Source organism: Kryptolebias marmoratus, linkage group LG7 (genome assembly GCF_001649575.2).
Source record: "Kryptolebias marmoratus isolate JLee-2015 linkage group LG7, ASM164957v2, whole genome shotgun sequence".
NCBI classification, from domain to species: Eukaryota; Metazoa; Chordata; class Actinopteri; order Cyprinodontiformes; family Rivulidae; genus Kryptolebias; species Kryptolebias marmoratus.
Genome location: NC_051436.1, coordinates 13,826,329 through 13,832,328, shown reverse-complemented (window position 1 = coordinate 13,832,328; position 6,000 = coordinate 13,826,329).

Here is a 6,000-nt window from a genome sequence, read left to right as displayed (position 1 = left end):
ACAATGGTGGAGAAAAAAAGAGGGATTGAAGAAGAGAAATAAAAGAAGGGGGTGTGGGTGTGGGGGGAAGGAAGGAAGGTGGTGTTGCTGGTGGTGGTGGAAGTAGATCCACTCACAAAGAGGCTACGTGGTCCCGCAGCGGAGCCGCTTGGCGCTCTGGGTGTCGCTGCATGACGCGCCGTCCGGAGTCCAAACCGAGGAGGAACCTTCAACTGCAGGATGGAAGGAGCAGAGGAGAGACATGGTGAAGCCTGCGAGCTACGCGGAGAGGGTGGGGGGGAGGGGGGAGGAGAGCAGGGAGGTGCCACACACACACACGCACACACACACACACACACACACACACACACACACACACACAGACACACACACCGCTCGCCCACGTAGGAATAAAGTGAGAGGCGCGCGCTTTAAAGGAATAACAGACAGAGTGTTAAAGAGCCGGAGAGAAAGTTTCTGCTGGGTCTCTGCAGTCCTCTCTCCCGGCCAGAGGTGCTGCTGCTCCTCTGCGGTGTGTGTTGATGTGTGTTGGGGTGAGTTAGGGTGTGTTGGGGGGGATGAGGGGTGAGGTGGACACAGAAACAGGAAAAGCAGCAAAACTGGATCCTGGATCACAAACTGGGCGCTCTGGTTAGTTTTGGACCTGCGCCGTGACGTGTGAGAGCCTCACGCGCACACACACACCTATACACACACACACACACACCTATACACACACGCAGAGAGAGCGAGAGCGGAAGACAAATGTGTTGAGAGTGTTTGTGGGGATACTTTACAGAGGCAGGACCACGTGGCGTCACTTCCTGCCAGGAGCAAAGCCCGCCGCTGATTGGTCAGAGGAGAGCAGGGGCCGCGTTGTGACTGGCTGATCAGGATCAGAGAGACGGGAGAGGAGGGTTGCGGGTTCAACTCCACTGGACACACACAAAAAAACAAACAAAACAAAAAACCTCCCCTCTCCGAGGAGCTCTAACTGCTCCTCACCATCCATCCATCCCCACTTTTGGGGAAAATCCATCTTATACTCCCCTTATAATAAAGCTCACCACTTTTCATTGATTAAAATCCAGCATAACCAATATTTTTATTTTATTGTTTGTTTGTTTGTTTTGTTTACTTTCTTACCTCTTCATGTTATATTAAAGCCCCTTTTGTCCCCAAAAAGACCAGAGTGATGTGTGGACAAAACAAGCAGCTGTTTGTTGTTTTTTGTATTTTATTCATTTATTTTTCTGAAACTGAATGAGACACAAGCGCAGTTATTTATCTGGAATTATAAAGCTCATATTGGTAACAGGTTGCTTGGATTAAAAAAAAAATCATTCTGATGATGATGATTACAGTGTAAAAATAAATATATAAAAAAATGTAAAAGTTTGAGCTGAAGGAGTCAGTTTTGCTGAATGCTGGTTAATGAACTGGTAACACAGAACTGTTGTTGTGTTTCCCAGTCGCCCGCTGGATGCACAGGAAGGCAAACACTGGCCCATTCCGCTGTTGAGGCTGCAGCCTGCAGTTTGTTGTGATTGGGAGATCATTTTGGTCGCAGGGACGACTAAAAACACTCCTCTTTCCAGGTGAAACGCCTCTGAAAACACAGTGGAAGGAGAGCTTTTTGAGCGAGATTATATAATTATAGTTTTGCTGTGTGTGTTTGTGTGTTTCTTCTTCTACATCTTCTTCCTTTCTTTCTCTCTTTCTTTCTGTTTTTTTTTTCCTCTCCTCCTTCTTATCTGAGGCCGTAATTACTGCACACAGCAGCCACGGGTCGTTACTCCTTTCAGCTGGCCTAATCTCACACAGGATGAATGGAAACTGTCAATCAGACGCTGCACTCAGCAGCGAGACAAGAGGGGACTGATTGCTGCTACACACACACACACACACTTTCTTCCTCCTTCTCGCCACAGTTTTCACTCCCTCTGCTCTCACTGATGCAGAACTAAAACCCTCTAACCCCCCCCCTCATATTTCCACGTTTACATTCAGTAAAGATGCCCACATGATTAGCACAGATCGTTGTGTCACTCTGGGATTAATCATGTATTTATTCTGCGCCACAATCAACGCCAAAACACACTCAGGAGCCGCGTACAAAACCAAGGCCTGGGGGCCAGACACGGCCCTCTCTGCCGTGCTGTTCGGCCTCCGGGGCGTATTGATTGGGGCTGGCCCCGCCCATCACAGACGGATAGCGTCCCTGGACGCTTCCTGTTTCGCTTAGCGAACTCGGAGCACGTTCCGCACAGCTCCCAAGGCCAGATTTTTAATATTCTTTTTTTTTATTATTATTTTGACGAGGAAAACAGGCACAAAATAGAAACTGACGGAACTCTCCATGTTTAACTCGCAGCCCAAACTAAAGAACTTAGGAGCAACTGCGTCAAAGCAGAGGGATGTCAGAAGCTCTTTTCTGTGTTTAGAAAAAGGCTGGTGGTTTAGCTGATTTGATGGATTTTGATCAAATGTAGAACTAAGAAATCATAAATAAATAAAAACCTGAAACTAACGCTCGTGTAGCTGGATCGTATTTTCTGTGATCAACAGGTTAAAGTTTCTCTATATTCTGTATATTGAGTTTTGTAAAAGAAAACAAAAAGAGGTCCTTTGTAGTTTTGTAAAACATTTGAACATCAAAGTTAACGGATGGATTTACTTTTTTCTTTAAATAGTGACCAAAACTGGCTCAGACAAAGATTTTCATTTTAAATCTAAATTTAATAGATAGATAGATAGATAGATAGATAGATAGATAGATAGATAGATAGATAGATAGATAGATAGATAGATAGATAGATAGATAGATAGATAGATAGATAGATAGATAGATAGATAGATAGATAGATAGATAGATAGATAGATAGATAGATAGATAGATAGATGAATGTGTAAATATATATAATCTCGATTCTTGTGCAGTTCCAGCACTTATCACATGTATCTAAATCTAACATTGGTTATTATGTGATTGATCTATTAATGATTACAGCAGCTACACATCTGTCTATTAATCAGCAATTGCTAGATTTTATTCCTATAATTACAATTCTAATATTTATCTACAGACATATTTATTTATTTATAGATCTAATTGTGACTAACAAGTGATTAGAGCCTTTATTAGAAACTGCCTGATATTATAATCATGATTACTGCCCAGTTACAGTATCTAAATGTATCCTAACTGTGATTATTGAGTAATTACAGGGTTTTTTTAGGACATTATCCATCTATAGATACACATTTATCTGTCACTGTTATAACAGCAGTTATTACAAGATTATTGTATTTACTAGATCAACCTAATTATGATCAATGTGCAGTTACACCACCTACAGATAATATCTATTATGATTACATAATCTGTTTTATGAAAACACATCTATCAATAGGTATTGACTAAGTGCATAAATTATTAGTTATAGATATTTTAATCACAGATACTGAACAATCACAATATTTATAGCTAAGTAAATAGTTTATATCATGTTTAGGGTTTATTCATATATCTGTTTTTATATATTTATTATGATTTATGTTGTCTGTTAGGATTACACCATCTCATGTTTCCATTCAGGGCTTCGTTAGTTAAATTAAAGTGAAGAAGATGCAGAATAAAAATTATTTAGGACTTCATCAGTTAGATGTGAGACCAGAACTGTCCCTGACCCCTGACCCGGTCCATGTCTTTCAGAGCCTCCTCTCCTCTCCTCTCCTCTCCTCTCCTCTCCTCTCCTCTCCTCTCCTCTCCTCTCCTGTTGCCCAGGCAGCAGCAGCAGCAGCAGCTCACCTGATCTTCCTCAGTCTGTTGTTTGGATCTTATCTTTGTTGTGGACCAACACACCCCCACCCTCCCTCCTCCTCCTCCTCCTCCTCCTCCTCCTCCTGCCACGCTGCTGGTTTTACAACAATCCAAACTCATTCCTTTTAAACTTCAAATCCAATTTCAGCTTAAATCAACCTTGTGTTCTGGTGGAAATCCTTGTGTGAGTGTGTGTGTGTGTCTCTGTGCGTCACGTGACTCTGCAGCCTGCAGCCTGCATGCGCGGGAGGCCGAGAAGGAAAACAAAAAAACAAAAACAAAAAAAACCAAACAACATCAAAAACAGGATAAATGAATAAAAACTGTTTATTTCCCCCTCTCCTCCCCCCCCCTCCCGGCTGGACTGCGGCCTCGTGGAGATGAATCTGATCAATCAGATCAATCAGCAGAGATAACTGTAATCCCGGGGGTCAGGGGGAGGGCAGCGGGCCGCGCAGAGTTCACTCCGCAGCACCGAGACGCAGAGCAGGAGTGACGTGCGCGCGCTCGCTCGCGTATGTGTGTGTGCGCGCGCGCTGCAGGAAGAAGGGGAAAAGGTCCCGTGCAGCCTCTCGCCCTCGTACAGGAGGCCGTGGATCCGCAGGGCCTGGTCTAAAAGAAAAGAAACGGTTTTAGCGCACCCGTTTACATCCGGGGCCACGGAGCACGAGCCCGCCAAGGAAACACCTGAGCTCAGAATAAGGTGTCCCTCACGGTGGGCTCCGTCTATTTGCTGGTGCTCAAACGGCAGGCGGCTGCAGCTGTTGGGAGGCGCAAAGGGTGCGCCAAAAACGCAACAGTTCAAAGAAAGGACGAAAGAAACGTGTGTGCGCGCGTGCGTGTGTGAATATCATCAGTGTTTTTAATAAAATATAATAATTAAGAAGCTGGCCTGGTTTAACCTGGACTCAAGCTCCTCCTGTGGTGCCTTTAGAGCCTTCATGGTTTGATTTAGAGATGAAACTAAAAAAACTACAAAATTGTAACTTTCACTGGAAAGGCAACATGGAGGATATAAGGAGAGTTAACACATGACAGCTCCTCGCGCCGCCTTGGGTGCACGCGCCTGAAGAATAACTGAAGGGCTGAAAAAAAAGACCAAAAACTGCTGCTGGAGTTTTTAAAAATATGTGAATTATTTCAATAAAAAAGAAGAATCCGGTGTTTTAAACAGACTAACAAAGTCTGGAGTTTAAATATTAGGTTTTATTTATTTAACAGGTGTCAGAAAAATAAAGACACGAAAACACTTTCCATTAAAAACCTTAAATTAAACTTTGTTTAAAGTTAAAGTAAATATAAATTAATTTAGAAACACCTGTGAAAATTAAAGTTTGCCTCCGAGGCTTTCTGTCCGTTTGGTACACAAAGGCTTTATTTTCTTAAAGCTCTGAGATGATTTTTTATTTTTTATACAAAGACGTGAATAATTCAGAGGTTTTATGTTTTTCCTCCAAAAGCTTTTCTGTGTTTCTTGTTGTTGGAGCAAAATAAGAATAATAAAAGTCATTTCAGCTGGGATCTGATTCAGGTTAGCTCCTCTTCATCAACAAGTGGCTTCATTTAAAGCTGGAGGCTTTTTTTTCAGAAGTTAAAGCTTTGAGCGCACTTTGTTTCTAAATATAAAAGCATTTCAACAGCTTCAAACCTCTGAGTTTTTTCAGTTTACTGAATATTAATATTAACAGTAATAATAATAAAGACACCTGCTCATTTATTCAGACAAGTTTTTATTTAAATCTTTTATTTGTTTGTCCTTTTTTCTCCCTCTTTTATTTATTTTACTGCTGTTTTATTTCATGTATTTAACATTAAGCACTTATTATAAATCAAATCAAATAATTTACACTTAATAGCAATAAAATATTTTTTTTTACTTCTGACAGTTTCTGTGGAATTAAAAGCCTAAAATAGTTTTAATAACTGGATTTAAATTTAACAGAAAAACTCAGCTGGCTAGGATTTTTTATTTATTTATTTAAGTCTTAAAACTTGAGGCTAAATAAAAATAAAAAAAACCTGCAGATGAAAAAAGGGAAATTTAAATATTGGATAAAAGAATTTCCTGAGTGGCCAAAAATATTAATGATCAGGTTGTTTCATTAAGTTTCAACAAAGAGAAGAAAAAAAGGGGAAAAAGGTACTAATTTACATCGTTTTTCTGTCAAACTTTCAGTGAAGCGAGCCGAAATGTTCTG